We start from the raw sequence: 14,473 nt of genomic DNA, 5'->3' as shown, positions 1-14,473 counted from the left end.
TTTCCCTCCATTTTTCTTTTTTTTGCTGGAAGTTCCGTCAATACCCGCCAGCCTTTAAGAGACATCATGCAGCCAGGCTTTTTGGCTTGCGGCCACACCGTCCTGGACGCACCCCGTCTCGTCAGATCTCGGAAGCTAAACGGGGCATGGCCTGGTCAGTACTTGGATGGGAGATCTCCTAGAAATACCAGGTGCTGCAAGCTTTTTACGTCTCCTGGGTAACTTCATCGTAGCTCTTAATACTCTCTTTCTGTCTGGAGGAGATATAATTGAAGAATTGTACACGTTCCCGGCTACTTTCAACACCCTTTCCTGCACTGTTATTTTTCCCTCCATTTTTTTATTTTTTTATTTTTTATTTTTTGCTGGAAATTCCGTCAATACCAGCCAGCCTTTAAGAGACATCATGCAGCCAGGCATCTCGGCTTGCGGCCACACCGTCCTGAACGTGCCCGATCTCGTCAGACCTTGGAAACTAAACGGGCCAGGGCCTGGTTAGTACTTGGATGGGTGACCTCCAGGAAATACCAGGTGATGCAAGCTTTTTACGTCTCCTGGGTAACTTCATCGTAGCTCTTAATACTCTTTATCTGTCTGGAGGAGATATAATTGAAGTATTGTACACTTTGTCTTAGGGACAGTCTGGCTAGCAGTGACTGAGTGGTTGACAGACGACAAGCAACGGAATGTACGTGCTCTGTGATGTCATAGCAGTCAGCTGAGAGAGGCTCGTGATGTCATCGCTGAGCTGTCTGTCTGTCTGTCTGTCTGTCTCTCTCTCTCTCTTTCTCTCTCTCTCTCTCTCTCTCTCTTCCTCTCAATTCAATTCATTTGTATTGTCAAAGCAATTGGACATACATACATACATATATATATATATATATATATATATATATATACATACATACATACATCCATACATGCTAGAAAGTCATTATAATGTTATCTTAAAGGCTAACTAAGCAGAACATATATCATTATAGAACAGAGTTCATAGGTCAACACATGGTTTTAGGGAACAGGCACGTAGGTCATACCGTTTGACAATGTCTCCAAGGTTCTCATCGTAAATAACAAACAGAAATCCAACTATCTTCTGGGCTGACCTTCTAGCTTGACCGTATCTTTCTTAAGTATACAAGAGAGAAAAACAGGTGTAAGAAAATAATTTCTAATTTTCCTTCTACACATATATACATACATACATACATATGTAGCGTTATGTTGGGTGTATTTGGATAAGAGCATTTGGGCTCTGAGCTGAAGCACTGATCTAAAGAAGACCTCTCCCCCCCCAAAGTTATCAGATTTCCTTAGCTCATCAGCTTGGAACTGGTTTGCATCAAAGTGACAGTTTTGGGGAGGATGGCACCGAGAAGAGGCCAAATAGTTTGGAATTCTGCTATGAGATGTCTGGAGAAAGGGGCCTGTAGGTGATAAAAACTCTTTGAAGTGGATGAGAGACGAAATCCCGACATAGAGCTACGAACCCAGGCCAACCGGCATTTCCAAAAGATGGCATGGATTGACATCAGTCATAAATAAAGCCTCCCTCCAATAGGACACTAGGGGCTGAAACCGAAATCCAATCTCAAGAACTCAGGGACCAATCACCTACTGATCTGACAGACTATAAGGAACAGCGGACAGTCTTTCTCTCTCTCTCTCTCTCACCTGAACCAGAAACTCGCTGCCACAGCTCAACCTGTAGCTCTGTTGCCAGAACCGGAATCAGAAACCAACCAAGTCTTTGCCGGCAACAGAAGAGTTAAACTGGGAGAAGGAGATTGAGCGAAGAATTATTTTAAAGGACTTTATTAAATAAATAACTTCACAGACCCACCTGATCAGTGGAGTTTTACAGCTGGACAATTGACTAAGTCGACTGAATACGAAAGTGTCAGTCACTTAAATAGCTATTTGAGTCTTAAGAAACTTGACCCTTGGAACAAACAGGGCCCTGCTTTCCTCAAAGACTTCGTCTTCAAGTAACTACGGTGGAACCATGCTTACAAAGAAGATTTTGTGCACAACCTTGGAGCCTTCAAACCAATGGAAAATCTGTTTGGAAAAGACTCTACATTCGCGAAACCCCAACTTCCAGGTGCATCGACTGAGTGGAAGTTCTTGGACAAAGCCGAACCGGACTGCCTTTGTTCCAAACCACACGGACCTCGTGCCGTGTGCTGTTATCTGAGCCCGAAGCCAGAGAGGCCTCTCTGCGACGAAGTTCACATAAGTTTAACAGTTTGGAGTTTGTGATTCATGACATTTGAGAAATCAATTAGAAATGTTAATATGTGATTCATAACTCTAGAATGTGTAATATCATTTAGTTTTCTTAAATATAAATGTGAGTTGCATTAAACTGTTTTGTTGATAATTTTAGAAATAAAATCTGTCAACGCCGAGAAATATCTTCTCATTCCTGTTTAACTGTTTAGTCTGAAATTGACACAAGTTAATAGACATTAGATTATTGGTGGCCCTGCCTATCCTTAATCATTGAATAATAATCAGTTAAGGGAAATTGTGGTAACAAATAGGATCTTTCTCGGCACCTAAACGTAAATGAGACTGATATATATATAACGAGAAGTTACCTGACATAAATACTAACCTGCGTAGTTATTTAATGTCTGACTAATAATACTAACGAGAGACTCACCTTCGTCTTACTAACCGGTATTGTAGTCAATGTGTTTATAACCTTTTTTGTTTAACGATTTGTTAAACGGAATGTACGTGCTCTGTGATGTCATAGCAGTAAGCTGAGAGAGGCTCGTCATGTCATCGCTGAGCTGGCTGGCTGGCTCTCTGTGTGTGTGTGTGTGTGTGTGTGTGTGTGTCTCTCTGTCTGTCTGTCTGTCTGTCTGTCTCTCTCTCTCTTACTCTCTCTCTCTCCCTCTCAATTCAATTCATTTGTATTGTCAAAGCAATTGGACATGCATACATACATACATACATATATATGGAAAATAAACAATATGTGTACATCTCTTTCTGCATTAGTGGTGCCCTCACAGATGTGCAAGTTACATGACAGACAGACAGACAGACAAACACACACTTTCACACACAGACAGACAGACACAGACACACACAGACACACACACACATACTTTGACAGACAGACAGACAGACACACGCATATTATGGGTCTTTGTTGGGTAGTGAAATGGGTAGCATCAGTCGCAGTGTGGGTAATGTCAGGGAGCCAATCATAGTCCCCGTTATTTGCATATCGTGGCGCAAAGCATTCTGGGAAAAGCAACTAAACACGTTTAGTCATGTATTTGTCCATAGTTTACACATGAGATGAACGAGACAGTATGACGTATTGAGCACCTGGGATTCCTCATGTGTATGTGAGGGGCAGAGGAACCGGATCCCAAGTGTGCGTCCCAGGTGCTATAGGTTTCAAAGCATGCAGGGGAATAGGCACCCCACCCTGACACAAAGAAGACTGGATAGGGAGATATAAATAGCAATGGGGAGACTCTTGTACTTGGTGTGGCTCTATCCATATAGTGGGGCCAGCAGGTGCAGCAATAGAAGCTCAGCCTGGGGAGATGGATTTAGCATTTCCTCTCCATTTTGATAACTATCCATAATCATTTCTGCAAAATACTTCTATGATACCTATGTATGTTTTTTACTTGTACTATATTATACTATCAAGTATCAGTGTACACATACAATGTGACCTGTTACATTAATACAGAGGCCACGGAAGGCCAGATCACTAATAGCCACTGTCCCCTGATATTACACTTTTTTACAATCACTTTGGCACTCATTTCAGAACCTTGATGTCATTTTTCAAAACTCTAGACACTAAACTCACACCCGATGATCAAAATGCACATTTTTCAAAACTCTAACACTTTTTTACAATTGCTTGGATACAATACACATCAACCTCAGATCATTTGTTCATTGAACTAAAATGACACAACTTAACATCAAAGTATTACCATTTCAAAATGCAATTCACACATTACATCTGAGATCACTGTCTATTCATTTCATTACAAAGATCTAACTATCAATTGATACAGCTGCTCAAAATGATAAGTGACTGTTGCATTACTCTTAATGCATAGTTTTATGGAAACTGACAAACAATATTCCATGTTTCGATCATGAAAGTTTCAGGATAATGAGATCCATTGACATCAATAAACGAGGAGCATGAACCAGTTGGACTACATTATCTATGGATGTAATATTTCATCATCATTCATCATCATGTAGCACTTTTCCACACCATGTTTGCAGTGTGGAAGGAAAGTTAGAAATTTTTTCTCTAATACCTGTTTTTCTCTCTTGTATACTTAAGAAAGATAAGGTCAAGCTAGAAGGTCAGGCCAGAAGGTAGTTTGATTTCTGTTTGTTATTTACGATGAGAATCTTGGAGACAATGTCAAACAGTATGATTGAAGTGCCTGCTCCCTAATCCATGTGTTGATCTATGAACTCTGTCCTATAATGATATAAATTCTGCTTAGCTAACTTTTAAGATAACATAGTAATGACTTTCTGATTATAACCAGCTCTTTGATTTTTGTGTATAAAAGCTCTGACTGTTAAAATGAAGGCAGAGCGACTTTGGGATCTACTTGAGTCACTGTTCCTCTCCACGCTGCGTGTATTAAAGGCATTGCAACTAACGCTCCAACCTGGTTGAAGATGATTGTTCTTCCACATCAGATTTGACATTACTGTATGTATGCAGGCCCTTGTAATTGCTTTTCCAATACTGCCAACTGGTTATTGATGATTGATTTCACATTGTGGTACGAGTATCGAGTGAAATGAGTGCTATCCACCCCAGCAACACAGTGATAACATGGAGCCGGCAAGTCATCCAGGTCACAATAGAGGTCAAGCAGTGGGAGGAGGAAGACGTGGTGGTCAAAGGAATGGAAGGGGACATGCACCCCTTCTGAGAGGTGGTCGTGGGCCTCGTCATAGAGGAGGGCTTAGGCCTCACCAGAGAGGCAGCCATGGGCCTCATTTGAGAGGTGTTGGGGGAACGTGGTAGAGGACAAGGCCACGGACCAGACAGCGGCAGCAACAGCAAATAGTGTCCAGTGAAATCCGAGAAATAGTTGTAGAGCATGTTGTAAATCATGGCATGACCATGACTGAGGCAGCTACAATGATTCAATCAAACCTCAGAATCAACTCAGGATCAACTGTGGCCTCAATCATCAGAAATTTCCGTACTGAGAAGCGGCAAGTCTTCAGCATGCACTAAACATTAGGCTACTCTCAATTGTCAAATGACTGTATACTGCATACCAATGTGTAGCACAGAGTATAGTGTGCCTTTTGAAAGAAATGCAGACAGAGTGAAGCAGCTGATGACTGAGTATGTTCAGGTATGTTCAGTTTCAAGATGCCTCTTGTGAAAAATGGTTGTGAGAACCTGAACCTGAACACAGGGCTGATGGAAATTCAGAAGTACAGTAATCAATCCTTTGTTTTACACTAAGCCAGGTGAGGAACACTGCAGTTGACATTTTACTGTAGTTTTGTTCTTTTTTGTAGCTAATTATTGTTGCATGGCTTCAAAGAAACCTATGGTGTGATTTGATTGTATTGCATCAATACATTTCAGATTTTGTTCAATGATTCCACTGTGTCTGTAGTATTCTCTCTACTAGTCCTTTTACAGTGATGTATTTATATGTAGTACCATAATGAAACATGTATCACATATTTTGTACTACAATATTTAATGATTGTACGAACAACTACACAGTGAAACTATCGGTATCTTCTGTGTGGGTGATCTAAATAAATGTTACTATGGTATTTCATGATAAATGAATTATTTGAACCAACAAGTCTGCAAGTGCAAGGTTTCTTTAAAGATATGAATGCACAATGCAATGTTTTGAACATTGGACAGCCTGTGTTACAAGTGATGACCGTTTTGAGTTTTGTGTCTAGAGTTTTGAAAAATGACATCAAGGTTCTGAAATTAGTGACAAAGTGATTGTAAAAAACTGTATATTCATCCTATTTAATGTGCTCTTTTAAAATGTACTTTTCTTTTTTATGTTGCCATTTCTGTTCTACCAATGTTTCAGTTGTTAGCCAAAGATTGACAGAGTACATCTCATACACACAGGCCAGACAGCAAGGATTTCTTTTTGAAATTCAATTACAAATGCTGCATGAACTCATCAATACGATTAGAGCTCCTGAAAGCAATATAACTAACTCACTCTACAGCATCTCATTAGCAGTGAAAAGAAACCAAGAAAGTTGGGACAGTCGACTGTTTACCACTATGTAACATCACCTTTTCTTTTAATAACACTTATTAAGCACTTGGGCACTGAAGACACCACTTGGTTAAGTTTAGCAAGTGGGATTTCCCCCCATTCATCCATTATGCATTTCCTCAGCTGCGCAACTGCACAGGGCCTTCGTTGTCTTAATTTGCACTTCATAGTGCGCCACACATTCTCAATTCGGAGACAGGTCAGGACTGCAGGCAGGCCATGCTAGCACCCGCACTCTCTGCCTATGCAACCATGCGCTTGAAATCTGGGCAGAATGTGGTTTGGCGTTATCCTGCTGAAAAATGCAGGGATGTCCCTGGAAAAGACGATGTCTGGATGGCAGCATATGTTGCTCCAAAATGTGTACATCTCTTTCTGCAAAAATGGTGCCCTCACAGATGTGCGAGTTACATGACAGACAGACACTCATACACACTGTCACACCCACACACACACACACACTTTCACAGACAGACACACGCACACACACTCACTTTCACACAGAGACAGACACACAAACACAGAGACAGACACACACACACTCACTTTCACACAGAGACACACAAACACATACACTTTCACACAGACACACACACACATACATACATACATACATACATATATAAGGAAAAGAAACAATACATTTAAAAATCACAAAAAGATGTAATAAAGTACAGAAAATCTAAATGTAATAAAATGTGATCTTTAATACACACAAATATGTATGGCTGGTCGGATGCGTCTTGGACTCGGGTTCCTCTTCATTACGTATAATGCTTTTGCCTTTTGCTATAGCTTTCCGTGGAGGGGATCGTGGGTGAGTTTGTACCATTCTTGGGAGGCTCTGCCTTGTTGGGGCGGAGCTGTGATCCAGGTGAACAGCAGATCGGACATAGGTGGGCATGTGGGCGGAGGAGGAAGGCCGGTCAAGCAAATAAGCTTGCTAAGGTACGCAGCAGCAGCAAGCAGCCCCACCATCCAGTCAGCCAGCCAGTCTGGCTGGCAGTGACTGAGTGGTTGACAGACGGCAAGCAACGGAATGTACGTGCTCTGTGATGTCATAGGAGTCACCTGAGAGAGATGTTTGTGATGTCATCGCTGAGCTGGCTGGCTCTGTGTGTCTTGCTGGCTGTGTGTGTGTGTGTGAGAGAGAGAGAGACTTTTTGACTTTTATCAGACTTCATTGCCTGTTTGCAACACGCAATAATTCATACAAAAGAAAATAAATAAATAAATAAAAAATAGTGTTCCCCTTTGTTTGTCTCCCCCCAACAAGCATTAACTCCGCCACTGATCTGTACACTTTTAAAGAAAGCAACCCAATACACACAACAAAACAACCATCAAATACTAAACCCTATAAATGAATTACATAATAAAAACCAACTCCCCGTCATACAATTCACAAAGGGCATCATTAATACACCAGACCTGTTCAAAACTCTCCAAATCATTCATCAGCCTGTAATAGTTAAACTCTAGTCTGACTCTGCACTTGACCAGCATGGCAAACACTCTCACTGCATCCTCACTGCCCTCCCCACACACTCTGTTCTTCCTAGTCTTATAGACGGCCATTTTAGCCTGGCCCAGCAAGAAGTTTACCAGCTGGTCCACATGTTTGGTCCTTCTGGTGTATCGCGCCCCTAAAATAAAAACCTTTGTGTTAAAAATCAGGTTAAGATCAGTAAAAAGACGAGTTAAAAGACTAAAAATGGGTGACAACCGAGAACAAGTGCTGAAACAGTGAAACACGGTCTCTCTCTGAGCACAGAATGGGCAGGCGTCGGACACAGCAGGGTTAAGAACAGTAATAAAAGAATTGACAGCAATAATGGTGTGTAACACCCTCCACTGCAGATTGCCAGCTCTCTTATTGAGGGGGGCTTGTACAGGCTTCTCCAGGCGGGCGCAGTGTCTTCCCCCAGCCCCAGCCTGTAAAGTAATTTTAGGAATCACAAAGAAACAGTTGAAAGTGTTAAATAAGTATTTTGATGCACCATATTAATTTAGGAAATTTACATGTTGTTTTTCATCAGCTTCTGTATCTGATGGCTCCACATCACTGGCTGGATTGACAGCAACGACACTCTAAAAAAAGAAGTGTTAAGTTTGAGCATTCAGGACTTGTTTTGAAGATCCTGAATATCACTGGTCCACAATTTATCTGTGAAACTATGGGTTAATCTCCATATACAAAATACTTTTCACACACACTTTAAATTTACAACTAAATTTACATGTTGATGTCTTTCGTCAGCTTCTGTATTTGATGGCTCAATATAACTGGTTGCATTAACAGCAACGGCACACTACAAGAAAATAACATTATATTTAAACATTCAGGACTGGTTTAGCATCACCTCGAATATCCCTAGCCCTTGAGGTCGATTGTTATTGTGGTCTTCAAGACCAGTGCTTCTCAACCTTAGTCCTGGAGGAGGCCCACTGTCTGCTGATTTTCATTACAACAACATTGTAGGTTATATCAGTGACTGTGGTCCTAAAGTACCCCTATGCCTGCTGTTTTTTTTCCAGTTGAGCTCTTAATTACCTAATTGGCTTAACTGAAGCCATTTAACCCTTTTCCCAGGTCTTTGGTTGTTGATGAGTTACAAAGAGCTGGATTGTGGCCCGCCATGACTGGAAGTGAAGAACACTCACTCTAGGCCTTTAACTTAATGTTCATATGTAGGGGCCTATCCATCTGATTTGTTTTTGCACATTTATTAACAGAAAAATTGATGGTACGTGAAATCATCTGAGCTGAAAAATATAATGTTCCACCAATAATAAAATAAATGTATTAATTAAAATTATAGAGATAATAGAATGTTCACAGATTATTAGTTCAGAAAACAAAATATTTTTTTATATCTTAAATAGAATTAACACTCAAATCAGTTGTAGGGTAAACAAGGTCTATTTTTTGGATTGATTTTATAATTATACATGTATGGCTGCATGAAGCTTACCTGAGAATCTGATATTTTAGTAACTTTGTTGCTTCTTGTTGGGTAGTCCACGTTTGCCGCCGTTCTTTTTCTGTAAATGTAAATCAAAAGGCAATAATTACATACTGTAATTAAAATACAAAAAGTATAAACATTGTATTATTATTTTTGTATCCTGTTTCTCCATCTCGATGCTGTTCTTTTTGGAATTGCATATCTAGGTTTACTTAAATACTGTTTATAAGATTGTAAACTCATCATCCAAATTTCTTCATTTGCCAAACTTTATGTAGTGCGCTTGCAGTTTCAGAAGAAGAAAAAAAACTGTAACAGATGGGATATGTAGTACTTTATACTCGAGTGGTCTATGCGATTACACCCTGCCGGTGTTATTAAGAACGCCAAGTACCAGAATGCAGAGCGGGACTGTTTTTTGTGCCGTGACTTGTCGGGGGAAAAACGCGCAGAAAAAACGGACGAGAAGGTGAAGGTAGTATGGCGGTGATGCACGCGTTGGTGAAGTGGGAAAGCGGGGTCGACAAAGACTCTTACAGCGTGATTCCCACTGCTTGCTTTCGCAATTTTGATTTATTCAGCATTGCTGATGATGACGAAGAGACGACTCGAAACTTCAGAGCAGAGTGGAGAGACACGAACAAACCTCCAAAAGGTGGATGGCCTGTCCATGAAGCGCAGATCATTATGACTGGTAACAATGTTTATTTAAAAAAAAAAAACATTAAAGTCTTTACATGCTATTTGATATATACAATCACAGTATATTTGAAATGAATGTTTAAGTTATTAATGTGTTGTACTTCTAACATACTCTTATAACATGGTAGGTGGTGGTGAGGGCGCTAAAAACTCGTCATACTTGACTGGCATTTGTAAGAACGATTTATTGTGTGTTGTGCTTTACAATAAAATCCCCCAAATCACAAAATAAATTAAACCAGATATAATTTAACTTCAGTTTTGATTCAGTGTTGGCTGTTCATCTTAATTTGTATGGTCAAAGCACAGTATTTTTATGACAAATAAATATAATCCCCAAATATCTGTGGACATAATGCAGGGTTTTATTTATTTTATTTTTATTTTAGGAAAAGAAGGCGAACTAAGAAGAAAACTTAATGACCTAACAAAAATGCCCTGTCCTAAAATGAAGAGAGTACCTAAACCAAACAAAAAACTTCAAATTTCAGATGATAGTGACCTTGATGAACCACAGTTACCGGTGAGATAATTACTGCAAATATTAAATAAATGTATTGCAGGATTGTTTTTTTTTAATCATATTCATATATATATATATTTTTTCATTTTAAACTCTCTTCCTCTCTGAATACAGCACAAAATAAGAAAGAAAACCGATGGAGCTTCAAGAATTAGATCCCGTCATATTCTACAGACATTTAAAGAGTCCAGTGAAGTTGAGCTACAGCAAAAAGTTAAGCAGCTCGAAAAGGAAAACACAAGACTTAAAAATGAAAACCAATGTCTTCGAAACCGTATGGTTGATGGTAAGTTTTTTTATTTATAGCAAATAATTCCTTACCTTGATAAATGTTATTCTTCAGTAATTTAGATTCCAGAGTAATGTATTATAGTTGATCATACTGAAGTAATCTAGAACCACAATACAGACTCTTAATGTGCACTGTCTAATAGTTTAATAATACTGATTATTAAATAAAGTTTTTCAACATAACTTCATAATCCTACATTAATGACTATATGCATTACATTAGACCTGGTAATTCTTGTATTTTATCTTTTTTATTTTTTTCGTAGCTAATGTTAATGACCCACAAAAAGGTCAGTTTGCCAATAACATAGAGCAAGTCTCTCAAGTATAATTGCAGGCATTGATGGTTTTGTTTTCACTTTGTATTAAATATATTACTAGAAATGATTATCATTTAATACTAAGGTTTTTTTCTCCAGAGATTCCAGACCTTTTGGACAATCTGAAAAAAATTGTAACAAAAGCCACATTTATCAGCAATGAAGACAAAAGTGTGTCACCATCAAGTGGTTCTGACAGCCCCACAGCAAATTGTTCTGAATCTGACAAAGAATCACCAAAACAGGTATAACACTCTTGGTCTACAATATTACAAAGACAAGGTAAAAATATATATATTGAAAACAAATATTGGTTGTAAACAATCTAATGATGCTACATTATCAGTTATATTCATAGTTAAAGTTAATAATAAGAATGTAATTGAATTATGGGTGTCACAGATTCACTGACTTTATTATGTCTGTAAATTAATAAACTTAGAATTGAGACATACTGTGGTCTTTAATAACACATTTCTGTAACAAAATCACAGCCTTACTGATAATGTATTCCACTTAACATAATATAAGAATAGTTTGGGGATAAACTTGTTTTTTATTTACCATTGTCTTTTAGGTGGAAATATTCCCAGGCACTGGAGTTTACATTGACAAACTGTCCTGGATCCTTGCAGAGAGGTGCAGCACGAATACGTCATATGCAAGAACCCTGACGGTTGCTGTCTTTGACTTTCCAACATTACTAAAGAGCAATCTTCGTGGTGGTGGCAGCAAGAGAGATCCAACTTCGGAGACATTAAGATCCTCATTGATGTTATTGAGGATCATATACAGCTGCCTTCGGAAGGACACGACGTGTTTCAGTTGCGGGGCTTTGCAGCCCAGCGGGACCCTCTTAATGCCGGACATCAGCTGCCCGAGCCGGTGCGGATGAACGGAGGGACGTTAGACAGCGTTACCTTCCGGGCAGGAGCAGCGAGCGGCAACACCGGGGTGAAAGTGTCGTCTAACACTGTGCCATTAGCCACTAGCTGATTGAGCAGATCAGTGGTTTTTAAGAAGATAACAATGGCAGCAGACTTGATATTTTCACACCCTGCTACCTCCCCAACCGCTAACACACACTGCTCTAGGGGGCAGAACTGCACCGGAGCGATCTTGACTCCATGGCGTCGGGTCAGTTTTTCAAAAGACGCATTCAGGGGGTCCGACCCCCCGACCCGGGAAGAACTACCGGTACTCCCCCCTCCCCTCCCCTGTTCCCCCACAATAAGAAAAGCACTGAAAACAGAAGACAAAATAAACAAACTGAAAAAAGTAAAGCAACAAAAAAACGCAGCCAAAGGACAGAGCTCTCAGCAGCACTCCCGCTCACTGCAGACCCCTCCCACACACTCCCAGCTGAGAGAGAGAGAGAGTTAGTGTCTGTCTGTCTCTCTCTCTCTGTAGATGCATCATAGGGAACATATGTAACAATCTCTCTTTTTGTTTACCAAAAATGAGAATGAACGTATTTCAAGTGGGTGTTGCCTTGGTTGGAAACGTTTTAAGATTATTTATGAAGTGTAAAGTGGATTTGTCTCAGTTCTCCGTAGTTTTCAATGTATGTGCCATTCAGTAGCGTTCATGTTACAGATGTGCCCTATGCAGTGGTAGGGTCAATAAAATGTCAGTAAAACTTTATTTTAGCAATTATGGAGGGGAAGAACTGCAAATAGCGGGTCCCCACTAATTATCTAACTTACCAACAACGTTTCAAATTAGGTCTTGCGAAGCTGCCAAATAATGCTGTATAATCGTATGTGTCTTCATACACCGGCTGCTATAGTCTGATAGCTTTGATTATATATATATATTTTCTCGTGAACCACAAATGCTATTTGCTTGATTTTTACAGAGTATGTTATAAATACCATTCTTATGAAGCCTGACAAATTGTATGCTGTAATTATGAATATTTTCAAATCATTTGTTTGTTTTTCCTAACATGTTACAAATGTTCCCTATGTGAAAGATGCATTATATCTTAATAACGTCTAAACAATTAAAGATATACAGATTATTATTTTCGGTAAAGTTATAACACATTGCTATTAACTATGTGTGTCAGTAAAAGTTTAAAAAATCCTAATAATTTTTTATTGATCCTGCAAAATAGGTGTTTAGGGAACATTTGTAACATTAGGGTTACGATTTGCCATAGACGCGGAATGAGTTTGATTGTGATGTTAAATGGGGTTTAAAGACGCAGTCGCCTCGGTGCTGATTACTATTGCTGTGTTTCTCCACTTCTACTCCATGCTTGGGAACGCCCACATCCAGTGACGTCAAAACCGGTGGAAAAGCGGGCCGGTTCAAAAAAGATCAGCTGGATCCCAGGCCGAGCAGCAGCTCCGGCTCCAGCACCGGCACCATGTCGCTGGAAAAGCGCTAAGTGAGCTCACAGTGAGCTCAGTGTAATGTCTGCTCTGGTGAGCTCACAGTGTGACCTAGTCGTGAGTTCACGTCTTCACTGGGTAGTCCATGACAACTTAATTGACTCAATTCTTGGGCTTAATTGGTCAAAATGACCATTGGTTGAAGGTACTCAGGGACTGATGTGTAGAGAGACTTATTAAACCTGCAGGATTGTGGTTTTCCCAGAACAGAATTAACCAGTGTAGCGTTATGTTGGGTGTATTCTGATAAGAGCATTTTAGCTCTGAGCTGAAGCACTGATCTAAAGAAGACCTCTCCCCCCCAAATTTATCAGATTTCCTTAACTCATCAGCATGTGAACTGGTTTACATCAAAGTGACAGTCTTGGGAGGATGGCACCGAGAATGGGCCAAATAGCTTGGAATCCCTGCTGTGAGATGTCTGGGGAAGGGGGCCTGTAGGAAATAAAAACTCTTTGAAATGGACGAGAGCCGAAATCCCGACACAGAGCTACGAACCCGTGCCAACCGGCATTTCCAAAAGATGGCATGGATTGACATCAGTCATAAATCAAGCCCCCCTGCAATAGGACACTGGGGGCTGAAACCGAAATCCAATCTCAAGAACTCAGGAACCAATCACCTATTGATCTGATAGACTATAAAGGACAAACACGGCCTTTCTTTCTCTCTCTCTCTCACCTGAACCAGTAACTCGCTGCCACAGCTCAACCTGTAGCTCTGTTGCCCGAACCGGAACCAGAAACCAACCAAGTCTTTGCCGGCAACAGAAGAGTTAAACTGGGAGAAGGAGATTGAGCCGTACAAAGAATTCTTTTAAAGGACTTTATTAAATAAAGAACTTTACAGACTGCGCTGCCCGCCTGTGCCCACCTGATCAGTGGAGTTTTACAGCTGGACAAATGACTAAGTCGACTGAATACGAAAGTGTCAGTCATTTAAATAGCTATTTGAGTTTTAAGAAACTTGA

General features: G+C 40.0%; 1 non-coding gene and 2 pseudogenes across 1 annotated transcript; all 3 read left to right on the top strand.

The window, feature by feature from the left end:
• The first annotated feature begins 84 nt into the window (after nt 1-84).
• On the top strand, nt 85-203 carry LOC136743970 (uncharacterized; annotated as a pseudogene).
• A 221-nt stretch (nt 204-424) lies between these two features.
• On the top strand, nt 425-543 carry LOC136743891 (uncharacterized; annotated as a pseudogene).
• A 6,501-nt stretch (nt 544-7,044) lies between these two features.
• Nucleotides 7,045-7,159, top strand: LOC136744083 (U5 spliceosomal RNA). Its single transcript, XR_010815886.1, has one exon. It is a non-coding gene; the product is annotated as a U5 spliceosomal RNA (small nuclear RNA).
• Nucleotides 7,160-14,473: the final 7,314 nt, after the last annotated feature.

The sequence above is a fragment of the Amia ocellicauda genome, unplaced genomic scaffold, assembly GCF_036373705.1.
Source record: "Amia ocellicauda isolate fAmiCal2 unplaced genomic scaffold, fAmiCal2.hap1 HAP1_SCAFFOLD_82, whole genome shotgun sequence".
Taxonomy (NCBI): Eukaryota; Metazoa; Chordata; class Actinopteri; order Amiiformes; family Amiidae; genus Amia; species Amia ocellicauda.
This window is presented reverse-complemented; position numbering and strand designations above follow the sequence as displayed.